Source organism: Heterocephalus glaber, unplaced genomic scaffold, assembly GCF_053883595.1.
Source record: "Heterocephalus glaber isolate CG9 unplaced genomic scaffold, H.glaber_assembly_v1.0 deba00001613, whole genome shotgun sequence".
NCBI lineage: Eukaryota > Metazoa > Chordata > Mammalia > Rodentia > Bathyergidae > Heterocephalus > Heterocephalus glaber.
Genome location: NW_028258384.1, coordinates 28,737,877 through 28,765,848, shown reverse-complemented (window position 1 = coordinate 28,765,848; position 27,972 = coordinate 28,737,877).

The window sequence follows — 27,972 nt, the reverse complement described above, 5'->3', positions numbered from 1 at the left end:
TCTGCACTGCAAGAGAAACCACTAACAGAGCTAAGAGACAACCTACAATGTGGGAAAAAATTTGCATCAGCTGTTCCTCTGACAAAGGACTACTATCTAGAATATATAAAGAACTTTAAAAAATCAGATCCCCAAATCTAAAGTTCCAATTCAAAAATAGGCATCTGAAATGAACAGACATTTCTCAGACAAAGAAGTAAAAGCAGCAAATAAACATGAAAAAATGTTTAACATCACTGGTCATTCAAGAGATGCAGATGAAAGCAACATTGAGATTCCACCTCACCCCAGAAGGAATGGCTGCTATCAAGAAATCAACCAATAACAAATGTTGGCAGGGTTGTGGGAGAAAGAAACCCTTCTCCATTGCTGGTGGGGGTTCAGACTGGTGCAACCACTATGGAAATCAATATGGAGATACCTCACTGAATTAAGACTAGAGGTCCCATTTGACCCAGCTATTCCCCTGCTGGGTATCTTCCCAAAAGAATTAAAAGAATCATACCACAGTGATATATGTGCAACCATGTTATAGCGGCACAGTTTGTAATAGCAAATCTTGAAAACAGCCCAAGTGCTCATCAACTGGAAACTGGATAAAGATGTGGGTTTTTTTTTAATAAAATGGAGTACTACTCAGCCATAAAGAATGAGAAACTAGAGACATTTATAGCTAAGTGGATGCATATTGAGGCCATACTCTTAAGTGAAATAAATAGGACACACTTGTGTAAATACTGAATAGTTTCTGTGGTGTGAGATACTGAAAGTGTGAGTAAGGATTAAAATGAACAATTGATAATATGAAATAGGAAGAAAAGGTCCAAAGGGAAAGGGGGAATGAGAGGGGTAGGGGAAAGGAAAGAAGGTAAAGGAAAAATTATGAGAAAAGGAAAAAAATGAAACAAAGTATTTGTAAATAGGGAAGTGTGGAGGGGGTGAAGGGAGGACAGGAAATGGGGAAACAATAACAACCAAGATATGTCATGTAAAAGTACAAGTACCCAATGATAAATGTAAATGTATTGTTTACCTAAAATGTACCAATAAAATAATTTAAGGAAAAAAAACCTGTTTCCCTGTAATTCACCATGGACTTATTGAGTCAAATTGCTGTGAACTTTTGGTTCATTTCTTCTTCAAAGTAGTTTATTCATCCCTTCCATGAATTTTGCATAAATTTCTACTGTTATTTATTTTCTTCTTTTTTTGTGACCTCTTGCTCTGCCTTGGGTGAGTTGGAGGGATTCCGAGATCTTCTGTTTCCTTGCTTTCCCATTCTCTTATGTGTATCTGTATATATATATATATATATATATATATTCCTTCCACCTTTCCCCTCACTTTATTTGTAGGGTTACTCCAGTTTGAGGGCTAGAGAAGTGAGAAAAGTTTGTAGCTTATATGGAGATTTTTAGTATGATGTTACTTTCCCATGAATAATTTTTAGCTTTGTATGTCCACTGCTGATATTTACTCTTTCTGTTGTTTACTTTAAGTGACTTTGACTCTGTTGCTGTTTTCCAAAAGAATTACTTCTACTTATAACAATATGCACAGATTCAATCTTACAATACTTCTATTTGATAGTCCTTGCAGTTACACTTCCCTACTTTGTCAAATCTCTGTGCATACTGTAACAGTTTGTTTTTTGTGGTTGTTCTTTCATGAGATAGGTGCAGTGGGGTGGGTAGAATGGGAAGTGGTTGAATGAGTAGTGTCAGACACTCAGTGGGAGGTCTGAAGGAGAGAATAGTGGTAGATGAGAAGAAAATATTGACGTTGCTTCTGATTTTATTGGCATAATTTTAGCTGAACTGAAGGGTTAGTATTGAGAGTTTTCAGAGGATATTTTGGGTGGGTGAGAGTAAAATATGGGAGAAAGGGGGTTTACTTAGTGATTGAGAAAAGCTATATGGTTGGCAGAACTTGCTGATAGAGAGGATAATAAGTAAGGTAAGATATAGAAGAGCCAAAAGCTTAGGATGGGGAGGATCAAGGATGAATACTACAGAAGATAAGAATGAGTGTGAGGAAACTCAGTATGCGGAATTTAAAAACTTGGGAGGAAGAGTTTATATGTTTAGAAAAAAATAAAAAATTATGTTAATAATATTGTCTTGGGCTTTTGAGGTGAAGAACCTAGATAGGGAGCTGAGATGAGGGAGAAAACTTACACACCTATTAAATCACAGCCCATGAAAGAACAAATGCACAAAGTTAACAACCTAGTAAAACCTAGTGAACACAGGAAATCATAAACGAATGTAACATAATGCCACATTACTAAGTAAATGAAGAAACATGCAAAACTTTAAATCTACAAATTTCCTATGAGAGCAGAACTATTCCAACGAGGCACAGCACATGCAATTTTCAAGGTTCTTTTCCAGAGAGTCCACATGCTCACACCCCAATAACTCCTCTGTTCATTCTACTGTAATATTGAACCTAACTCAGACTCAGGACTTCTTTCCACCAGGTTGCATGCATTCTTTCAGACTCTGATCCAGTCTGAGTTCCTAGGTTAGGAACTCTTGCTGTCCCTCAATCCTGGGTGTGATGGTGGATTTGGCTGACAGATTCACTAGCATGAAATTGACAACTGACTCAGGATTATTCCTATGCAATCAAGTCAGCTACAGTAGTAACAGGATAATCCATTACAGTGTTCTTTATTAGGGGTAGTTGAGAAATAACATACCATGAGACCCTGTTTTGGGTCACCCTGTATTCTAGAGAAGAAATCCATGATTATAGTGTAAGCATCATAACAACCCAGATCTTGACCCAGTTAATGTGCACTAAGTGCAATAGCTGTGTCTCCTCTAATAGTGAAAAACAGCATTGAACAGCAATGTTATATAATCAATGACCTAAAGCCCAGGGGGTTGAGACCTGGGTGATGACAGAAAGGGGAAGAGAAGAGAAGAAAGAAAAAACATTTTTTAAAAAACTGTTCTGCTATGTGCTATGGGAAGGAGAAAATAGGAGGGGGGCAAAGAGCCTAATGATGATAAGGGTATGGTACATATTGAGAAGAAGATAATAGCGAAAACTGGGTGTAAAATTGTTAGTGAAAAATGATGATTGGAAAAGATTCTGTGACTGATACAAATATTAGAGAAAAATTAAAGGGAGACAAAATGAAAAGGGGAAATTAAAGAAGAGAAAAATTGAGAATGAATAAGACACAGGGAAAAGAAGTCAGGGAAAGATATATGAATAAAACTAAGGGATATAAACAGATAAGGGAGAATTTCCTTACACTCTATCAACTAGAGTGGGAGAAAGAAGACAAGAGAAGGAGAAGCATACATACACAAACAGAAACACTCATAAATGTAAAAACAGTAAAATAATGGAATAAAAGGTGTACAGAAAGAGGAAACCAGCAAAGAATAAAAAAATTAAAAATTAAAAAATTAAATTTAAATTTTAAAATTAAAAAATAATACAACTAAAGAATTAAAGAAAGTTGTCTATTGTTTGGTGCATGGGGCTCTTTTCCACATTCAAAGGTTAAGGAGCAGAGCTCAAGCCAGGACATGTCTCTGTTCATGCTGGAAATCTAAGGTGGCAGTCTGCCCCCAGAACAGTGCTGGGTGTAGAGATCTGCTTACAGTGGGAATACAGCATCAATGTGAACTTCCAATCCTGTGTAACTCAGGCTGAACCTGGCCTGACTGCAGCAGCTGGGTCCATGTTCCCCAGCCTCTGCTTCTCAGCAGGACTCTCTCACCTGCTTTCCAACTGCTGACTGTCTTATGACTGTCTTTCCTACATCCACTCTAGGAAGTTGGCAATGTGTGGTGTGGTTGGTCCAAGCAAATGCTCTGGGACCCAGTTTCAAACACTCAGCCATTCCCTAACAATGGCATCCCCACCTGCTCTTACTCTGTGCCTGTGGCTGCAAGTGCTGTACTAAGGTCACTCACCGTTGATTGTGGAAAGGCACTCTGAAAGCAACGTCTCATGTTTTCCTCTCATGTTTCCTTGGTTCCAACTGCAGGTGATTCTTTCAGTGCCCATGCAGTTCTCTGGTTCTCTGTGGCAAAAACTGTCAGTTTCACTTTGCCTCCCTGCTGGTGGCTAGCCAGTCACTGTCTGCAGCACTGAATGGTCTCCTCTGCAGTGTGATCAATTTTTTCTATGTCACTTAAGACTATTTTCTTCTCCCCTGTCAGTTCCCTTATGGTTCCTCACTTTGATTTCTCTCCTACCTATTGTTTTGCAGTCTCTAGACACTTTGTCTTGTTGAAGCTGAATTTCTGGCACTGAGATAATCAACTTTTTAAAAGTTCATTTTTATTGATTTAGGCCTTTTAAAGTTTATTTCAGAAATGTTTTGTAGCTTTCAGCATTAAAGTCTTTTACTTCATGAAATAGAATTATTTGTATGTACTTGATATTTTAGATGCTATATTAGTGCAGCTGCCTAATTTCATTTCAAGTAGTTCCTTGCTGCAGTATAGAAATATAAATTTTTGAGTGTTTTTATTGCACCCCATAAATTTTCATAATTGAATAATTATTAGCTCTAGTAGTTTTCTTGTTGTGAGTGTATATGAAGCAAATAGAGACAGTTGTGCCTTTTCTGTTTTAACGTTTAGATTTTTAAAATATTTTTTTTCTAATAGCCCTGGACAAAACTTCTAGTAAAATGATGGATAGCACTAGTGAAAGTGAGCAATTTTCTATTATTCTTGATTTTTAAAAATTTTTATTTTATTGGCACATTTCAGGTATACAATATAATGACATTCATTATTGGAAATTTGCACCTTTACATAATCTCTCTTGGTTCTTATTTTTACCCCTTCCTCTGCCCTTCCTTCAACCCCTCCATCCCATCCTATTTACAAAAATGTTATTTCCATTTTTTCATTTTCTTATATTAATTTCATTCCCTTCTTTCCTTTCCCCTACCCCTCCCATTTCCCCTTCCCCTTTGCACTTTTCTTCGTATGTCACATTATCTATTATACCTTTTAGTCCTTATTTAAACTTTCAGTTTCTCACACTAGTGAAACTATTCGGGATTTACACATGTGTCCTATTTATTTCAATTAACAGTATCGCCACAATGTGCATCCATTTAGTTATAAATGTCTCTAATTTTTCATTTTTTATGGCTGAGTAGTACTCCATTTTATTTTTTAAAACCACGTTTTCTTTATCCAGTCTCCAGCTCATGGGGAATTGGGCGGCTTCCAAGTTTTAGCTATTACAAATTGTGCTGCTATGAACATGGGTGCACATATATCAATGTGGCATGATTCTTTTAATTCTGTGGGGAAGATACTCAGGAGGGGAATAGCTGGGTCAAATGGGAATTCCAGTCCTAGTTCTTTCATACTGATTTCCACAGTGGTTGCACCAGTAGACACTCCCACCAGCAGTGGAGCAGTGTTCCTCTTTCCCCACAGCCCTGCTAGCATTTGTTATTGGTTGATTTCTTGATAGCAGCCATTCATTATGGGGTGAGGTGGAATCTCAGCATTGTTTTCATTTGCATCTCTCGAATTACCAGTGATGTTGAATATTCTTTCATATGTTTATTTGCTATTTCTAGTTCTTTGTCTGAGAAATGTCTGTTCATTTCAGATGCCCATTTTTGGACTGGGTCTTGAAATTTGGGAAGTCTGATTTTTTTAAGTTCTTTATAGACTCTAGATAGCAGACCTTTGTCTGAAGAACAGCAGGTGAAAATTTTCTCCCACATTGTGGGTTTTCTCTTCACGCTATTGGTTTCTCTTGCTGTGCAGAAGCTTTTTAATAAGAAGAGATCCCACTTGTTGATTGTTGTGTTAGTTCATGGGCAACTGAAGTTTTGTTCATAATATCTTTTCATACACCAACATCTTCAAGAGTTCTACTTCCTAAAATGTACTAATAAAGGGATATATATATATATATATATATATAAAAGGAGTTCTACTTAACTTAGTTTCTCATTCTTTATGGCTGAGAAGTACTCCATGTTATAAAAATAAAACCCACATCTTTTTATTCAGTTTCTAGTTGATGGGCACTTGTATTGAGAACATACTCTTAAGTGAAATAAATTGGACACACATGTGTAAATACCAAATAGTTACTCTAGTGTGAGAAACTGAAAGTGTAAATAAGGAATAAAATGATTGAAATGAATAACTGATAATTTGAAATAGGAAGAAAAAGTCCAAAGGGGTAGGGGAAGTGGGAGGGGAAGAGGAAAGGAAAGAAGGGAAAGGAAAAATTAAGAGAAAAGGAAAAAATGGAAACAAAGTCTTTGTAAATAGGGAAGGGTTGAGGCGGTGAAGGGAGCACAGGGAATGGGGAAAAAATAAGAACCAAGATACATCATGTATAGGCACAAGCACCCAATGATAAATGTAAGTGTATTATATACATAAAGTGTACCAATAAAAGAATTTAAGGAGATAAAAAAAACACTTCTACCTAAAATCTGTTCTAGCCGGTTCAGCATTTCTGTTTTAATATTTAGATCTTTAATCCATTTTGATTTTAGTTTAGTGCATGGTGAGAGATACAGGTCTAGTTTTAATCTTTGGCAAGTTGAAGCCCAATTTTTACAACACCATTTTTTTTCCCAACACCATTTATTAAGGAGGCTATCTTTCATCCAGTGAGGGTATTTGGCTCTTTGTCAAAGATGAGGTAGCTAAGTGTGTCTGGAGTTGTTGATGCATCTTCTAATCTGTTCCACTGGTCCTCAGGTCTGTTTCTTTGTCAGTACCATGCTGTTTTTATCACAGTAGCCTTGGAGCATAGTTTCAAGTTGGGGGTTGTAATACCCCCTGCCATGTCTCTGCTACCTACAATTGCTTTCGTTATTCTGGGTCTTTTTTGTTCCAAATGAATTTTTGGATTGTTTTCTCAAGGTCTGTGAAGTATGCTCCTGGAATTTCAATTGGGATTGAATTGAATCTATATAGCAGTTTTGGAAGTATGGCCGTTTTCACTATGTTGAGCCTTCCTACCCAGGAGCAGGGGATGTCTTTCCATTTTCTGATATCATGTTCAATCTCTTTTCAGATTGCTATTGTCTTCAGAGAAGAGGTCTTTGATTTCTTTTGTTAGGTTGATCCCTAGGTATTTCAGTTTTTTGGATGCTATTGTGAAAGGAATTGTTTGCCCTATTTCTCTCTCGGTGAGTCTGCTGTTCATGTACAGGAAAGCTATTGATTTTTGTGTGTTAACCTTGTATCCAGCTACTCTACTGAATTTGGTTATAAAGTCTAGAAGACTTTTGGTGGAGTTCTTGGGGTCTTCTATTTAGAGTATCATGTCTTCTGCAAATAATGACAATTTGACTTCTTCATTTCCTATCTTTATTCCTTTTATTTCTTTCTCTTGTCTAATTACCATGGCTAATGTTTCCAAAACTCTATTGAACAGGAGCGGTGATAGTGAACATCCTTGTCTTGTTCCTGATTTTAGTGTGAAGGATTTCAGTTTTTGGCCATTTAGTATGATATTGGCTGTTGGTTTTTCATAGATGGCTTTTATCAGTTTGATGTAGAGACCATCTATTCCAATTTTTGTAGGGTTTTGATCATAAATGCATGTTGGATTTTGTCAAATGCTTTTTCTGCATCTTTTGCTATGATCATATAGTTTCTGTCTTTGGCTTTATTAATACAGTGTATTACATTTATTGATTTGCATATGTTGAACCATCCCTGCATCCTTGGGATGAGTCCCACTTGGTCAGGGTGTATGATCTTCTTGATTATATTCTGCATTCTATTTGCCCATATCTTATTAAGGATTTTTGCTTCTATGTTCATTAGTGAGATTGGCCTAGAGTTCTGTTTTATGGTTGGGTCTTTCTCTGCTTTGGGGATGCTTGCTTCCAGGAATGAATTCAGGTCTATTGCTTTCCTTTCAATTTCATTGAAGAGTTTAAACAGTAATGGCAGCAGTTCCTCTCTAAATGTCTTGTAGAATTCAGTGGTGAAGCCATCAGGACCCAGGCTTTTCTTAGTAAGTTTTTAATTATGTTTTCAATTTCATTGGTTGATATTGGGTTGTTCAGAATTTTTAGGTCCTCTTCGTTCATCTTTGGTAATTCATACATATCTGGGAATCTGTCCATTTCTTCTGTGTTTTCCATCTTATTCGTGTATAAGTTCTGGAAGTAGGTATTGATGATCCTCTGCATTTCTCCTGGGTCTGTTGTAATTTCACCCTTTTCATTCCTAACTGAATGGATTTGGGTCTTTTCTTTCCTTTTTCTGATAAGGTTGGGTAAGGGTTTGTCAATTTTGTTTATTCTTTTGAAGAAGCAACTCTTGGCTTCATTGATTTTTGGTATCGTTCTCTTAGTCTCCATCACATTGATTTCTGCTCTGATCTTTATAATTTCCTCCCTTGTATGAGCTTTGGATTTGTCATACTCTTGTTTGTGTAGAAGCTTGAGGTTCATCATCAGGTTGTTTAATTGGGCTCATTCTGTTTTCCTAATATGACTATTCGCTGCTATGAATTTTCCTTGTAAGACTGCTTTCATTGTGTCCCATAGATTTCAATATGTTGTATTGTCATTGTCATTTAATTGTAGGAAATGTCTGATTTCTTCTTTAATTTCTTCTGTCACCCATTGGTTATTCAGAAGTGAGTTGTTCAATTTCCATGTGTTTATGAAATTCTTGTGGTTTCTTTTGCTATTGTTCTCAAATTTCACTGAACTATGGCCTGATAATATACAGGGGATAACTTCAGTTCCTTTGCACTCACTTAAATATGTTCTATGTGTGAGTATGTGGTATATTTTGGAGAATGACCCATGTGCAGCTGAGAAGAATGTGTATTCTGATTTTGTGGGGTGGAAGACTCTCTAAACATCTGTTAAGTTCATTTGTTCAAGAGTTCGATTGAGTTCTAGTATTTTGTTGCTTATTTTTTGTCTAGTTTATCTATCAATTTCTGACAGTGGGGTATTGAGGTCCCCCACTACTCTTTTATTATATAATGTTATGATATATGATTTATATAATTTTTATGTCCATTAGGATTTGTTTTATATAGTTGAGTGCACTAGTGTTTGGTCCATAGATATTTGTGATTGTCATCTCTTCCTCTTGGATTCTTCCCTTTACAAGGATGTAGTGTCCTTCTTTGTCTCTCTCAATCAGTGTGGGTTTGAAATCCACTTGGTCTGCAAAGAGGATAGCTACTCCTGCTTTTTGGGGGGTTCCTGTTCCATGGAGTATTGTTTTCCACTCTTTAAATTCCAGTCTATGACTTTCTTTTTGAATTAAGTGTGTTTCTTGTATGCAGTATATTTTTGGATCTTGCTTCTTGACCCATTCTGCCAGTCTGTTTCTTTTGATTGGTGAATTGAGACCATTAACATTGTTGGTTATAACTGATATGTATTGACTTATCATTGTCATGACTTTTTCTTTCTGTTGGATTCCCCCACCTTTGTATTTAATTTCTTGTTGCGCCCAATCGATTCATTCTGCTGGTCTTCCTGGGGTTGTGATCCTCATTGTCTTTTCTTTTTTCTTTTTTTTTTTGGTGCTCATTGTCTTTTCATAGGATATTTTTTAAAATTTTTTGGAGTCCTGGTTTGATATTTATGAAGTTCCTCAAGTGCTCTTTTTCATGGAAGAATATTATTTCTCCATCAATTTTGAAAGACAGTTTTGCAGGGTGCATCAATCTGGTTTGGAGGCTGCTTTCCTTTAGGGCTTGGAATACATCACTCCAAGCTCTTCTTGCCTTGGGGGTTTGCACTGAGAATCTGCTGTGATTCTGATCTTTCCTTTGTATGTGATTTCTTTTCTCTAACTGCTTTGTAGAATTTTGTTCTTCTGTTGAGTTTCTGGAATCTTAACGATTATATGCCTATGTGTAGATTTTTTTTTTTATCAAGGCAAGTTGGAGTCCTGTACGCCTCACTTGTATGTATGTCAAGTTCTTTTCCCCAGCGTGGGAAGTTTTCTGCCATCACCTCTGTGAAGAGTTTTATGTCATCTGCACTCCCTCCTGTTTCTTCATTGACTCCAATCAGTCTTATATTATTCTTCTTTGCATCATCTAGCAGCTGCTGGATTGATTTCTCATGGTCCCTTACAATTTTAAAGCAATTTTTCTTTTCCTGGTCACTATTTGCAATCTTATCTTGCGTATCTGAAATTCTGTCCTCACATTGGCTCATTCTGCTGCATAGACTTTCAATGGAGTTTTTAATCTCCTGGAAATGTTTTCATGTGTTTTATGAATTCCATTTGTTTCCTATGTTGGGATTCCATCATGTTCCTCAGCTCCTCTCTAGATTTATTAATCATATCTTATACTATGGGCACAATCTCTGCTGTTATTGATGAAATTATTTCTGATTTCATTTATTCCAGATTCTCTTTTGTTGCTATGCCAGTTCAGGGAGTCCAGGTGGTTGAGTATCCGATTGTTCTATCTTGTTTCCCCTTGGGGTTGCTGTAGGTGATCTGGAAGTCTGGTTTTGAGGATTGTTTACAGGTGTTCTCATTTCGACAGGGGGCAGGTGGCATGAGTGCTGCTGGCATCAGCGTGGCTTACCTCATCTGTGCTGGGAGTGGTGGTATGGTGGCCTGGAAGTCTCTTCCTCTGTGCTGGGAGTGGTGGCACATCGACCTGGAAGCCTCCTCCTCTGTCTCTTATTCTTGATCTTGTGGTAAAAATTTCAGTGTTTTATCATTGTGTATAATGTTGCTTTTGAATCCTTATAATTTTTTATTGTTTACTGGTACATTTTAGGTATACATTATGATCATATTCATCATTGGGAATCTGTATTATTTGTATCTGTACATGATATATCTGGGTTCTTGTTTTTTCCCCATTCCCCTTTTTTCCCTTTCACCCCTCCACACCCCCTACTTACAAAAACATTGCTTCATTTTTTCCCCTCTCTTCTCATATTTTTTCCTCCCCTTCTTTCCTCTCCCTCACCCTCTCCCTAGTTCCCCTTCCCTTTTGGACGTTTTCTTTCAATTTTACATTATCTATTATACATTTTACTCCTCACATACTCTTGCAGTTTCTCACACCAGAGAAACTATTTGGTATTTACACATGTGTGTCCTATTTATTTCACTTAAGAGTATGGCCTCAATGTGCATCCATTGAGCTGTAAATGCCCCAAGTTTATCATTCTTCATGGCTGAGCAGTACTCCATTTTATAAAAAAAAAAAACCTACATCTTTATCCAGTCATCACTTCATGGACATTTGGGCTCTTTCTAAGATTTAGCTATTGCAAACTGTGCAGCTATAAACATGGGTGCACATACATGGCTGTGGTATGATGACTTTATTTATTTTTTCCATTAAGTTTATTGGTACATTTTAGCTATATAATACAGTTATATTCATCATTGTGATCTTGTACCATTACATGATTTATCATGGTTCTTATTTTTTCCCCATTCCCCTGTTCTCCCTTCTCCCCCTCCACCCTTCTCTAGTTACAAAGACATTGTTTCCATTTTTTCCTTTTTTCATATTAATCCCATTCCCTTTTTTCCTTTCCTTTTCCCCTTATTTCCTTTCCTACCCCTCCCACTTCCCCCTACTCCTTTAGACCTTTTCTTCCTATTTCATATTATCAATTATACATTTTGATTCTTATTTACACTTTTACTTTTTCACATCAGAGAAACTATTCAGTATTTTCACATATGTATCCTAGTTATTTCACTTAAGTGTATGGTCTCAATGTGCATCCATTTATCTATAAATGTCTCTAGTTTCTCATTCTTTATGGCTGAGTAATACTCCATTTTATTTTTTAAAAATCACATCTTTATCCAGTCTCCAGTTGATGGGCAACTGAGCTGTTTCCAAGTTTTAGCTATTACATACTGTGCCGCTATAAACATGGTTGTGCATATATATCACTGTGGTATGATTCTTTTAATTCTTTTGGGAGATACCCAGCAGGGGAATAGCTTGGTGAAATGGAACCTCTAATCTTAGTTGTGTGAGGTATCTCCATATTGACTTCCACAGTGGTTGCACCAGTCTGCACTCCCACCAACAATGGAGAAGTGTTCCTTTCTCCCCACAACCCCTCCAGCATTTGTTACTGGTTAATTTCTTGATAGCAGCCATTCTTTGTGGGGTGAGTTGGAATCTCAGTGTTGTTTTCATCTGCATCTCTTGAATGACCAGTGATGTTAAACATTTTGTCATATGTTTATTTGCTGTTTTTACTTCTTTGTCTGAGAAATGTCTGTTCATTTCAGATGCTTATTTTTGAATTGGATCTTTAGATTTGGGGATCTGATTTTGTAAAGTTCTTTATATATTCTAGATAGTAGTCCTTTGTCTGAGGAACTCCTGATACAAATTTTTTTACCACATTGCAGGTTGTCTCTTAGCTCTCTTGGTGGTTTCTCTTGCAGTACAGAAGCTTTTTAATAAGATGAGATCCCAGTTGTTGATTCTTTTTGCTAGTTCCCATGCTACTGAGGTTTTGTTCATAAAGTTTTTTCCTACACCAATGTCTTTGAGAGTTCTATCTAACATCTTCCAGTATGTTTAGTATTTCTGTTTTAATAGTTATATCTTTAATCCACTTTCATTTTAGTTTAGTGCATGGTGAAAATTATCGGTCTAGTTTTAATCTTTGGCAAGTTGAGATGCAGTTTTTCCAACACAATTTATTAAAGAGGCTATCTTTCCTCCAGCGGGAATGGTTGGCTTCTTTGTGAAAGATGAGGTAGCTGAGTATATCTGGAGTTTTTTCTGTATCTTCTAATTTATTCCATTGATCCTCAGGTCTGTTTCTTTGTCAGGATCATGCTGTTTTTATTACAGTGGTTTTGTAGTATAGCTTCAAGTTGGGCATTGTGATACTACCTGTCATGTCCCTGTTGCCTAGGATTGCTTTTGTTATTCTCAGTCTCTTCTGGTTCCAAATTAATTTTTGGATTGTTTTCTCTAGTTCTGTGAAGTATGCCGTTGGGCTTTCAATTGGGAAGTCATTGAATGTATATAGCAGTTTTTGGAAGTATGACCATTTTCACTATATTGTGAACCCTTATAAAGAACAGCTATTGTATCAAGGAATTTCTTTTGTATTCCCAGTTTTATGAAGTTTTAGTGAAAACATATTGAATATTGTCATATATCTTTTCTGTGTCTATTGTAATAATCATGGGCTGTTTCTCTTTGTTTCTATTTATGTAATTTTTTATACTAATTGATTTTATGTTGAACCATTTTTACATTCTAAAGATATATCTCAATTGTTCCTGCTGAATAATCCTGTTATTATGCTCTTGGATTGTGTTATGGTATACATTTAAAATGCCTCCCTAAATTCTCATGTCCCAAGAGGTGGAACTTGTGTATGGTTAGCTGATATGGGTGCACTGTACCCATGAGTGGATTGATCCAGTAAGGAGTTCATAGCTGAATTTCTCTCAAAAGGGAGGAATGACTTTGGACTCTTGGACTCTCACTCTCTCTCTCTCTCTCTCTCTCTCTCTGCATCTGCCTCTTCTACATTTTCTTCTTCCTGGGTGCCATGATTTTAGCAGCTTTCCTCTGTCAGGCCCTTCTTCCATGCTCTTTCTGCCTTGGAGCCAGCCAACCATCAAGTAAAACCTCTGAAACTGTGAGCCAAAATAAACCTCCCTAATTTTAATTTGTGTGTCCCAGATACATTGTCCCAGCCACAGGAATGCTGACTAATACAGATTGATAAATATTTTATTAAGAATGTTTACAGATATATTCATATGGGGTAATGGTTTGTAATTTCCTAACAAAGTCTTCTAAAATTTTTATTTATTTATTTTTAATTGTAGTTAATCATGAAACACAATGTTTAGATATATGTATACTGCTATAGGTAGGATCTCAAGTGTCCCACAAAGTGCCATGTGTTAAAGTCTTGTTGCCAAGTTTGGTACTACTGGAAGAAGATGAAATCTTTAAGAGATGGAGGGCTAGTGGAAGCTCTTCAGGGCACTAGTGCTGTAGTCTTGAAGGGGATAGTGGGACCCCAACCTTTTCCTCTTCTTTTTTGCTTCCTTGTAATTAGGTGAGAAGGTGTGCTTTACTACCTGCTTCCCATCATGATGCGCTGCATTGCCACATGCCCAAAAGCAAGAGTGCCAGTTGATTATGAACTGGAAATTCTAAAGCTCCAACCCAAAACAAACCTTTTCTTTTTTAAGTTAATTATTTCAGGTGTTTGTTATAGTAATGGAGTCCTAACACATATACATCATGTAGTAGTTAAATAAAGCTAATTAAAATAAACATCATTTCACATATCTACCATATTTTATGCTAAAAACTTTTGGGATTTAGTGACATAAATTTTAAAATGTGTGATGTATTTATTAACTACAGTAACCATGGTTTGCAATAGATCTCAAAAACTATATCCTTATTAAAACACTGTGTACATTGGCCAATCTCTTTTCATTTCTCTCCTCACCTTCACCCTCTGGTAATTACTACTGTACTTTGCAGTTCCATGAGTCAACTCTAAAATTCTACATTATAAGTGAGATTGTAAACTATTTCTTGTGTGTGCTGGGTGAATTTAATTGAACATAATGTTCTCTAGGCTCAAGCAAGTTATTAAGTGACAGAGTTTCTTTCTCTTCAAAGACTGAATAGTATTCCATTGTGTACATAAACTCCAAATTTATGCTTCAGTTTTTCCTTGATGGACACTTAAGATGACTATATGTCTTGGGCATTGTAAAAAACACTGCAATGAACATATATAACTGCAAATATCTCTTTGGTATTCTGACTTCAGATTTTTGTATATATAAAAAGAAGTGGAATTGCTGGATCACATGGTAACTCTATAATTTATTGGCAAAACAGCAATGTAGTTTTCCAAACTGACTGTACTATTAAATATTTCTCCCAACAGACTAGGAGGCTCCCTTTTCTCCACATTGTAGCACTTGCTATCTTTTTTCTTTGTTATAATGGTTATTCTAACAGTTGTAATGCAATAACTCATTGTGAATTTAAATATATTCCACTGATGATTAGTGATACTTTTAAACTTTTTCATATACTTATTGGCCATTTGTATGTTTTGTTTTGGGGAATAAAGATTCAGATGTGTATTATTCATCATTTTTATTGCAGAGAAAAAGTGCCTGACATACACAGTGTAAAAGAGGAAATAGATTATTTGGTTCATGGTTTCAGAAATATCAGTCCACAGTTGGCTTGTTCCATTGCTAGGGTCAGAAGTGAGGCAGAACATTACAGGAGATGACCTTGATGTAGCAAATCTTCTCACTTCATGGGAGCTGTGAAGCAGAGAGCAAGGGAAGAACACCAATGAGGAAGGAGCCAGGGGACAGATATGATCGTTAAGGTCACACCACCGTGACCCACTTCTTTACATTATGCCTCACCTTCTAATAGCCCATTCAGCTATTAATTCATCAATGGCCTCTTAATTCAGTCAAGTTGATAAGCAAAATTAACCAACACAACCACACCCATTATCAACTTGATACAAAATTACTGTTATGATTTGTGTTTAGATGTCCCCCAAAAGCCTCATGCAAATGAGGTGGGATTTTCTTTTTCAGAGGTAGTTGAATCTAGAATGTGTGATGCTGGGGTTAAGGGTGTGTGATTTCTAAACCACTACATGTGAGTGGTTACTTTGGCAATACCCTAATCCCAGTAGTCTGAATAAGAAAAAAGGGGCAGAAAGATGCTGTTATACTCTCTTGTTGCCTTCGCTACCTTGTGCGCACCACATTGTTCATCTTCTTTCCTGCCTGTTTGCCATCTGGGCCTTAGAGCCAGACAATTATGGACTAAAACCTCTACAAACTATAAGCTAAATAAACCTTTCCCTTCAAACTTTGGGTGTCAGGTATTTTCTCAGCAATTAGAGAAAAGTAACTAAAATAATTACATCTACTTAAATCATAATTTATTTCCAAAGAAACACAATAAGAAGATAATAATTCTGGATAACATAATTTAACTATCCTGTCTGAAACAAAAAAACTTACTCATCCCATCCTCAAATTTTCAAACAATAGAAGTATTGCCCAAAAGTACAAGCCCAAAGTCTTCTCTGAGATTCAAGGCAAAGTATCCCTATCAAACTAAAAAACCAAGTTATATAATTCTAAAATATAATGGCACAGGGTAAACATTCCCAGTCCAAAAAGAAAGAAAGGAAGAAAGAAAAGAGTCATAGGAGAATAGAAAGGAACCAGACGAAAGCAAGACCAAAAGCCAGTAGAGTAAGAATTAATCCTGTAGCTCCTTTTTCAGCTTTTGGGGTATGTGATGACATGTGAGTTCTAAATTGGATGGGCTGCCCTATTATTGTAGCCTTCCTGGTTGCAGCCTGCATGACCTCTCTCCTGGGATGGTTCTGCTCACTGCGTGCAGATTTCCTCAACAGATGTTCCATGTTATTCACATCTCTATTTCTGGGGTCTCCATTGTAGTTTTGGCTTCATTCTCACAGTGTCATGCATTGCCCAATCAGTGACTGTCCACAGAGACTTCAAACCTGCTACATATACACTAGCCTTGTAGATCATCTTCTGAAATATGGATGGTCTAAGATAATTGAAAGTTTCTTTTCTAGGAATAAAGATGGTATATGACTAGTTCTTATTGTATGTTAATATCTAATTTATCTTGGGCAATACTATTGTAGCTGTTTAACTTGATATTAACAGGGTCACATAATTGTCACTATTCTTTTGTAAGCCAACACTCAGATTACCTTTGTGACATTAGCAATGCTAGAGTACATTCTCAGAGAACTTGGCTGCTGGACTATCTACACAGCATCTACCTTTCCCCAAATAACTAAGGTGGTTTAATCTGGTGGCTGGCAAAGGATTATAGTTAGTCATGCCTAATGCACATCCCTGAAAAGCAACTAAAGAGATATCAATACTAGCAACAAAGTATTTGGAGACAGGCAGGTCTGTGCATGCCCTACCGAGGTCCTGAGTCATGCAGAAGACACCGAGTTGCCCCACTGCGGACAGGCAGCCGCCTGATTCCACATTACCAAGGCGCAGAGGACACCAGACCACCAGACCAAGGTACTGAGTCCCACTGTTCCCGGCCCAGAGGTAGGGGCTTCTGAGTCATCGTCCCACTGCTCCTGGTCCAGAGGAAGGGGCTTCCCGGTCACCATCCCTCCCGCTGCTCCCAGCCCAGAGGAAAGGGCTTTTGGGCCACCTTCTGTCCAGCTGCTCCTGGTCCAGAGGAAGGTGCTTTCCGGTCACCATCCCTCTGGCTGCTCCCAGCCCACAGGAAAGGGCTTTTGGGTCACCATCCCTACTGCTGCTCCCGGCCCCTGTCCCACCTCACCCAGCTCAGAGGAGGTAATCCATGCAGGTGATAACAGACCCCCGCCCCAGTCGAAATGAGAAAACACATAAATAAGTCTCAAAACCAGACTTCCAGATAACCTACAGCAACCCCAAAGGGAAATGAGATGGAACACTCTGATGCTCAACCACCTGGACACACTGAACTGGCAACAAAAGGGGATCTGGAAAAAATGAAATCAGAAATAATTTCTCAGATAACAGGAGAAATTGTGCCCCTACTTCAAGACATGATTAATAAATCTAGAGAGCAGCTGAGGAACATGATGGAATCCCAACATAAAAAACAAATGGAATCCATAAAACAGATGCAAATAGATTTCCAGGACATGAAAAACTCCATTGAAAGTCTACAAAGCAGAATGAGCCAGTGTGAGGACAGAATTTCAGATAGAGAAGATAAGATTGCAATTAGTGACCAGGAAAAGAAAAATTGCTTCAAAATTATAAGGGAACATGAGAAATCAATCCAGCAGCTGCTAGATGATGCAAAAAAGAATAACATAAGACGGATTGGGCTCAATGAAGAAACAGGAGAGAGTGCAGATGACATAAAAAATCTCTTCACAGAAATAATGGCAGAAAACTTCCCAAGCAGGGGAAAAGAGCTTGACATGCAGATAAGTGAGGCATAGAGGACTCCAACTAGCCTTGATCAAAAAAAATCTACACATAGGCATATAATTGTTAAGCTCCCAGAAACACAACACAAGAACAAAGTTCTCCAAGCAGTCAGATAAAAGAAACAAATCACATACAAAGGAAAGCCCATCAGAATCACAGGAGACTTCTCAACACAAACCATCAAGGCAAGAAGAGCTTGGAGTGCCATATTCCAAGCCCTAAAAGAAAACAGCCTCCAACCAAGATTGATGTACCCTGCAAAACTATCTTTCAGAATGGATGGAGAAATAAGATACTTTCATGACAAAGAGCACCTTAGGAACTTCATGAATACCAAACCAGCACTCCAAAGAATTTTACACAATAGCCTAGGAAAAGACATTGAGGATCACAACCCCAGGAAGCAAAGCAGAATGAACCCATCTGGCATGACAAGAAATTAAATGTAAAGGGGGAGACCCCAACAAAAAGAAAAAGTCATGGCAATGACAAGTCAATACATTTCAGTTATAACCATCAATGTTAATGGTCTCAATTCACCAATCAAAAGAAAGAGACTGCCAGAATGGGTCAAGAAGCAAAATCCAACAATATGCTGCATACAAGAAACACACTTAATTCAAAAGGAAACTCATAGACTGAAAGTTACAGGGTGGAAAACAATACTGCATGTGACAGGAACCTGAAAAAAAGCAGGAGTAGCTATCCTCTTGGCAGATCAAGTAGATTTCAAACCAACACTGATTAAAAGAGATGAAGAAGTACACTACATCCTTGTAAAGGGAAGAATCCAAGAGGAAGAGATGACAATCATAAATATCTATGCACCAAACACTAGTGCACCCAACTATAGAAAAAAAATACTAACAGACAGGAAAAGCCATATATGCACTAATACAATTGTAGTGGGGGACCTCAACACCCCACTGTCACAAATACTTAGATCAACTAGACAAAAAATCAGTACTGAAATACTAGAACTCAATCGAACTCTTGAACAAATGAACTTAACAGATGTTTGCAGAGTCTTCCACCCCACAAAATCAGAATACACATTCTTCTCAGCTGCACATGGGTCATTCTCCAAACTAGACCACATACTCACACATAGAACACGTTTAAGTAAGTGCAAAGAATTGAAGTTATCCCCTGTATATTATCAGACCATAGTGCGATGAAATTGGAGATCCATAGCAAAAGAAACTCAAAAAATTTCATAAACACATGGAAATTGAACAACACACTTCTGAATAACCAATGGGTCACAGAGGAAATTAAAGAAGAAATCAGAGTTCCTTCAATTAAATGACAATGACAATACAACATATAGGAATCTATGGGACACAATGAAAGCAGTCTTAAGAGGGAAATTCATAGCAGTGAATACGCATATTAGGAAAACAGAATGAGAAAAATTAAACAACCTGATGCTGAACCTCAAGCTTCTAGAAAAAGAAGAGCAGGACAACCCCAAAGCTCATACAAGGGAGGAAATTATAAAGATCAGAGGAGAAATCAATACAATGGAGACTAAGAGAACGATACAAAAAAATCAATGAAGCCAAGAGTTGTTTCTTTGAAAGAAACAACAAAATTGATAAACCTTTAGTCAACCTTGTCAGAAAAAGGAAAGAAAAGGCCCAAATCCATGCAATTAGGAATGAAAAGTGTGAAACTACAACAGACCCAGCAGAAATCCAGATGATCATCAAGACCTACTTCCAGAACCTATACGCCAATAAGATGGACAACACAAAAGAAATGGACAGATTCCTAGATACATATGAATTACCAAAGTTGAATGAAGAAGACCTAAAAATTCTGAACAACCCAATATCAACCAATGAAATTGAAAATGTAATTAAAAACTTATCAACTAAGAAAAGCCCATGCCCTGATGGCTTCACTGCTGAATTCTACAAGCCATTTAGAGAGGAACTGCTGCCACTACTGTTTAAACTCTTCAATGAAATTGAAAGGGAAGCAATACTCCCAAATTCATTCCTGGAAGCAAGCATCACCCTGATCCCCAAAGCAGAGAAAGACCCAACTGAAAAAGAGAACTATAGGCCAATCTCACTAATGAACATATATGCAAAAATCCTTAATAAGATACTGGAAAACAGAATACAGAAGATCATACACCCTGATCAAGTGGGATTCATCCCAGGGATGCAGGGATGGTTCAATATATGAAAATCAATTAATGTAATACACTATATCAATAGAGCCAAGGACAAAAACCATATGATTATCTCCATAGATGCAGAAAAAGCATTTGACAAAATCCAACATGCGTTTATGATCAAAACCCTACAAAAAATTGGAATAAATGGGTTCTACCTCAAACTGATAGAAGCCATCTATGAAAAACCAACAGCCAATATCATACTAAATGGTCAAAAACTGAAATCCTTCACACTAAAATCAGGAACAAGACAAGGATGTCCACTATCACCATTCTTGTTCAATATAGTTCTGGAAACATTAGCCATGGCAATTAGACAAGAGAAAGAAATAAAAGGAATAAAGATAGGAAATGAAGAAGTCAAATTGTCATTATTTGCAGATGACATGATACTCTATATAGAAGACCCCAAGAACTCCACCAAAAGTCTTCTAGACTTAACAACCAAATTCAGTCAAGTAGCTCGTTACAAGGTCAACACACAAAAATCAAGAGCTTTCCTCTACACGAATGACAGACTCACTGAGAGAGAAATAGGGCAAACAATTCCTTTCACAATAGCATCCAAAAAACTGAAATACCTAGGAATCATCCTAACGAAAGAAATAAAAGACCTCTTCTCAAAACTATGGCACTCTGAAAAGAGAGATTGAAGATGATATCAGAAAATGGACAGACATCCCCTGCTCCTGGGTAGGAAGGATTAATATAGTGAAAATGGCCATACTTCCAAAACTGCTATATAGATTTATGTGGGGGGCCTTGCCTCCCCGCTAGAACTCTTGAGTGCCTTTTACGGACATATCCGGGCCTGCTGCAAATCTACCCAGCAACAAGGAAGTAGCCCCAGTACCCTCCTCTTGCTCCTCCCCTCTAGCCCTACGGTATATATGTTGTAGCAGCTTCCGCAATAAAGGAGACTTGATCAGAAACCTGTCTTGTCTCCATCTCTCGTGTCCCCTGTCCTTTGTCATTCTCGCTCCCCCTCTAGGGTCTCCGTTGACTTACCCGCGGGCCAGGACAAGTGGCGCCCAACGTGCGGCCAGAGAACGGGGGATCCAGTGAAGAACGCTGCTCGGGGGCCCAATAAAATAAAATAGAAAAAAGAGGATTGCGTCTGACGTGAACCTGCCGTCTTTCCTGCACCTCGGTGAGTTGAGCAGCGATTATGGGACAGGGCATTAGCTAGCATGAGTTATTTGCACAAGGTCTTAAAGAAACTTTACAGGCACAAGGGGTAAAGGTTACAGTCAAACAGTTGTTAAAATTTTTTGATTATATTAGAGATCTCTGCCCTTGGTTTCCCACCGAGGGTACTATTGATGAGAGGAGATGGAAAAGAGTAGGGGAGGCCCTTAAGGATTATTATGCTACTTGCGGACCAGGAAAGGTCTCGATCACTACATTTTCTTATTGGAATCTTATTCATGACATTATCTCTCAGAAAACCAAAGATCCGGTGGTGGCTCAAGCCATCCAGGTCGGGGAGATAGCTCTCCGATCAGAGGAAGGGTCGATCACTCTCCCTCGGAGTGAGGAGTTTGTAAATACCCTGCAGGATGCCAAGATGGCGCCGAGGCCCGAGCCCCTGCGGGACGGGACTCCCTCAAAGGATGAAGGAGAAGACTTGATGTCTTTTGATAGCGACGATGACTTAGACAAGAAAAAACAAAATGTTATTGATGAGGGCTTACAGGCGGGCTCTGCCTCTTCCAAGCCTTTTAAAGAAAAGCTTCGGCGCTCCTCAGCTTCCGCCTCCGTTCTTTCAGCCCCTGCCTCTGACCCCACCCCGCCTGTTAAGGAGGTACCAGCCTTGTAGCCTTGCCTCCGACACTTCAGAAACCCCCCCCTTCCCACAGAACGGTCCGGAGGAGGCTGACTGGACCAATCTTGAGGAGGAGGCAACCAGATATCGCAATCCCGATTGGCCACCCGTAGTTCAATGTCCGCCTCCTTATCTTCCAGAATCCAACACTCCCAATGCGCCCGCTTTGGCATGCCCTGCTGTTGATCCCCACAAGGAACTCCGGGACAAGATAAAATTTCTAAAAGAACAAATAAGATTAGAAAAGGAACATCAAGAACTTATTGCCCAGCTCAAAGGCTTAAGAACAGGCAAAGCCCATGAAAATGTCCGTAGAGAAGACAAACTTAAGCCACGACCCCCCGTTAGAGGGGCGGCCCCTAGGGTGCCATCCGGGTCAGGAGTATCCCTGAAACTTAAAAATGCGGAAGCCTTTCCCGTAACTAAAACTACTGACGCACAGGGACAGGCGTGGAGACACCACAGTGGTTTCGATTTTAAGGTCATTAAAAAATTTAAAACGGCCGCAGCTCAATAAGGGGCCACTGCACCTTACACAATGGCCATTTTAGAATCAGTGGCAGAAAATTGGCTCACCCCAATCGATTGGCTTATGCAGACTACCGGCTCCTGGCCAGTTGCTCTCGCTTCTTATACAGGCTTAATAGACAATCACTATCCTCCAAACAAACTTATTGACTTTGCCAATAGACATGAGTTCATTTTCCCGAAAGTCACTTCTTGTTCTCCCCTGCCAGAAGCCCTATCAGTTTTTACAGATGGTTCTTCCACCGGAATGGCAGCCTATGTGTGGGACGATAACATTGTCCAGTTCCAAACCGCCCACTCTTCGGCCCAATTAACTGAGCTACATGCAGTCATAGCGGTCTTTTCTGTATTCCCTGCACAAACCTTCAACCTCTTTACTGACAGCGCTTACATTGCTCAATCTGTCCCCTTATTAGAGACGTGCGGACTGATCAAACTTGCTTCTCAGACTGGTGGTCTTTTCCTCCAATTACAAGATCTAATCAGAAAAAGATCCAAATCCTTTTTTATTGGGCACCTTCATGCCCACTCTAACCTACCTGGCCCACTTATAGAAGGCAACCGGTTAGCAGATCTGGCCACAAGACCTCAGGCCTTTGCCTACTCACTAAGTATTGATGCCTCCATTCAGATTGATCAGGCACAGAAGGCGCACCAGTTACATCACCTTAGTGCCCACACGCTTTGCCTCATGTATAAACTTACTAGAGAACAAGCTAGGCAAATTGTTCAAACCTGCCCTACGTGCACCCTCCATCTTCCCACACCTCATCTGGGAGTTAATCCTCGTGGCTTGATTCCAAATGCCCTATGGCAAATGGACATCACACATTACCCTGAATTTGTAAATCTTAAATTTATACATGTCAACATTGATACCTATAGTGGATTCATATTTGCCACCCTGCAGTCTGGGGAAGCTACTAAACATGTCATTGCTCATCTCCTCATTGCCTTCTCAGTACTTGGGTGTCCACAACAAATTAAAACAGACAATGGTCCAGGCTATACCAGCTCTGCCTTCTCAAAGTTTTGCAAACAGTTTGACATAACACACATAACGGGAATCCCATATAATCCACAGGGACAAGGCATTATAGAAAGGGCCAATCTCACACTCAAAATTACATTAGACAAAATAAAAAGGGGGGAATGGTACCCTACCAAGGGATCCCCTAGAAACTTAATATCGCATGCACTATTTATCCTTAACTTTTTAAATTTGGATGCCAAAGGTTTATCTGCAGCCAACCGTTTCTGGCAACCAGAGACGCAACGACAATTTGCCTCGGTGATGTGGAAAGACCCCCTGAACCACTCATGGCACGGGCCCGATCCTGTACTTATCTGGGGCCGAGGATCACTGTGTATTTACTCCAAGGAAATGAAGTCAGCCAGGTGGCTCCCAGAACGCCTAGTAAAACAAGTTGATAGGCGTGCTGATGATGCCGATGACCTGACATTGTCCAATCTTAACCAGTTAACAATGGCGCCTACAATTACAATCTAATAATCATCAAGAGTATAGTATAATTCAATTTGGCTAGTTATATTTGGGTGCACCCTAATTTATACACTGTCTCATATGTTTGTCTATTGTCTGTTGTTTGTGTTCATACAGTTGAGCTCAATATGTCCCTTCCTCTTCAAAGGATATTCGCCTATTGTTAAATTGACTTATAAATAATATTATTAAACTAAAGACATGCTTTTCTTCTCAGGTTGTTAATTGATCAAAGTACCACTGAAATTTATTTTATGAAGGTGACATGCATTGTCACCCACACGCAACAATCAAATTGCAATTAACCGTTATAAAATAAAAAGATATATATTCTTAATTGTTTGTCAAAACGATTATAGATGGGAACTCCCTTTGATGAATATAGAAGTGGCCACCCAGAAAATGATTATTCTGGTCTTAATTCATTAAAGGGACCCCCTAGTAAATTTTATATTATATAATCTTATGGGAGACATATCACAATGAATATTATCTAAATATGTTATAAATTGATTGTATTGGTTGTCCTTGATATTTAAGCACTGAATATGTTGTTACAAAATGTTTACATTGGTTAAATTCTGAATATGTTATTGTAATATGTCCACATTGGTTATCTTCAAAAGCTTAATCAGGTCAGCCTAACTCTCTTATCTACAGCCCCACTGGATATTCTAAATTTGGCCAAGCCTCTTGCAATGGTGGTCTCGGCAAAGATGTCTGCTGGCCGCCACAGGCCCCAATCCATATATCTGATGGTGGTGGGCCTTCAGATCAGCTCAGGGAAGAGCGAGTACAAAAACAACTTGAGACTATCATCCAAGAGATGTATCCCTCCCTAAATTATCATCCACTGGTCCTTCCCAAACCTCGAGGCCCAGACACTGACACCCAAACCCTGAGTGTCCTAGAGGCCACTTATCATTTGATCAATACATCTAACCCAGCCTTTGCTGCGGATTGTTGGCTATGCTTGACTCTTGGCACACCCCTGCCCCTTGCCTTGCCAGTTGTCGACCAAACTGACTATGCCAACAGTTCTAGTTATAATTGCAGTTTTTCTCTGCCCTTCAGGGTCCAGCCAGTACAGTTCAATGCCTCAGTTTGTTATCTAAATTTGGGCCACAACAATAGCTTCTATATAGGTGTTGGAGTCCAAAATTTCTCTCTCTGCTCGGTAGTGCTTAATGGCCCTGCCGCCATTTGCCCTGCCCCGGGTCACATGCTCATCTGTGGAGGGAGCTTGGCATTCACCTCCCTCCCCACTAATTGGACTGGGCTGTGCGTGGTGGCGACTGTCCTCCCGGACATCTCCCTTATTCCTGGAGATGAGCCAGTGCCCTTGCCCAGCTTTGACTATATCGCTGGGCGACATAAAAGGGCCGTCTCACTGGTCCCCTTGCTCGTGGGGCTAGGGGTGTCTGGCGCCCTTGCCACTGGCTCTGCTGGCGCCGGGGTGGCGTTACACTCCTATGCCAAATTATCCAACCAGTTGATTAATGATGTTCAAGCTCTCTCCAACACTCTTACAGATATACAAGATCAGATTGATTCTCTGGCTGAGGTGGTCCTTCAAAATAGAAGGGGTCTGGACCTCCTCACGGCGGAACAAGGAGGGATTTGCATAGCCTTAAATGAACATTACTGTTTCTATGCCAACAAATCTGGGATCGTCAGGGGAAAAATTCGTGAACTTCAGGAAGATCTAAACAGACGACGACAAGAACTCATTCAAAATCCCCTCTGGACTGGCCTTAATGGCTTTCTCCCCTATCTCCTCCCTTTGTTGGGACCTCTATTGGGTCTACTCTTGCTCATTTCTTTAGGGCCCATACTGTATAACAAAATCGTGGCCTTCCTAAAAGCCCAAATCGAGGCAATAAAAACAGCGCCCATACAGGTCCATTATAATCGGTTAGCAATGGCTGATCAGGATGAGTACCTGGTGAGAGGGCTGGCAAGCCAATGACGGGCAACTGAGCAGGCGTGCCATGCTATAAAAAAGGCCCTCGTGCGCCGCCTAAGACAGGTGCCAGAGCTTTAAATCTCTGGTTAACCGAGGACGGGTAAGGTGCACGGTGCAGACACGTTTGTTGCTCTGACCCAAGACAGGCTCAGCCCCCGCAGGATTGGCTCTCCTGACGCCTTTCTTATAATTATAATTTTAAAGGGAGGACCTGTGGGGGGCCTTGCCCCCCCGCTAGAACTCTTGAGTGCCTTTTACGGACATATCCGGGCCTGCTGCAAATCTACCCAGCAACAAGGAAGTAGCCCCAGTACCCTCCTCTTGCTCCTCCCCTCTAGCCCTACGGTATATATGTTGTAGCAGCTTCCGCAATAAACGAGACTTAATCAGAAACCTGTCTTGTCTCCATCTCTCGTGTCCCCTGTCCTCTCTCATCCTCGCTCCCCCTCTAGGGTCTCCGTTGACTTACCCGTGGGCCGGGACAGATTTAATGCAATTCCAATTGAGATCCCAGCAGCATACTTCATAGACCTCGAGAAAACAATCCAAAGATTCATTTGGAGCAAGAAGAGACCCAGAATAGCAAAAGCAATTCTAGGGAACAGAGACATGGCTGGGGGTATCACAATCCTCAACCTGCAACTCTACTACAAAGCTACTGTGATAAAAACAGCATGGTACTGGCAAAGAAACAGGCTTGAGGACCAGTGGAACAGATTAGAAGATGCAGAAACAATGCCAGATACACTCAGCCATCTCATCTTCGATAAAGGAGCCAAACACCCTCACTGGAGGAAGGACAGCCTCTTTAATAAATGGTTCTGGAAAAATTGGGCTTCAACTTGCCAAAGATTAAAACTAGACCTGTATCTCTCACCATGCACTAAACTAAAATCAAAATGGATTAAAGATCTAAATATTAAAATAGAAACTCTGAACCAGTTGGAACAGAGGTTAGGTAGAACCCTTGAAGACATCGGTGTAGGAAAAGATTTTATGAACAAAACCTCAGTTGCCCGTGAACTAGCACAAACAATCAACAAGTGGGATCTCTTCTTATTAAAAAGCTTCTGCACAGCCAGAGAAACCACCAGCAGTGTGAAGAGACAACCCACAATGTGGGAAAAAATCTTCACCTGCTCTTCCTCAGACAAAGGTCTACTATCTCAAATCTATAAAGAACTTAAAAGATCAGACCTCCCAAATTTAAAGACCCAATCCAAAAGTGGGCATCTGAAATGAACAGACATTTCTCAGACAAAGAAGTAGAAATAGCAAATAAATACATGAAAAAATGTTCAACATCACTGGTCATTTGAGAGATGCAAATGAAGACAATGCTGAGATTCCACTTCACTCCAGAAAGAATGGCTGCTATCATGAAATCAACCAATAACAAATGCTGGTGGGGCTGTGGGGAAAGAGGAACCCTGCTCCACTGCTGGTGGTAGTGTAGACAGGTGCAAGCACTGTGGAAATCAGTATGGAGATACCTCAAAGTACTAGGACTGGAAATCCCATTTGACCCTGCTATTCCACTGCTGGGGATCTTCCCCAAAGAATTAAAAGAATCATACCACAGTGATATATGTGCACCCATGTTCATAGCAGCGCAGTTTGTGATAGCTAAAACTTGGAAACAGCCCAAATGCCCATCAACTGGAGACTGGATAAAGAAAATGTTTTTTTTTTAATAAAATGGAGTACTACTCAGCCATAAAAAATGAGAAATTAGAGACATTTATAGCTAAGTGGATGCACATTGGGGCAATACTCTTAAGTGAAATAAACAGGACACAGATGTGTAAATACCAAATAGTTTCTCTGGTGTGAGAAACTGAAAGTGTAAATAAGGTCTAAATGTATAATAGGTCATGTGAAATAGGAAGAAAAGGGGCAAAGGGGAAGGAAGTGGGAGGGCTAGGGGAAAGGATAGAAGGGAATGGGATTAATATGAGAAAATGGAAAAATAGG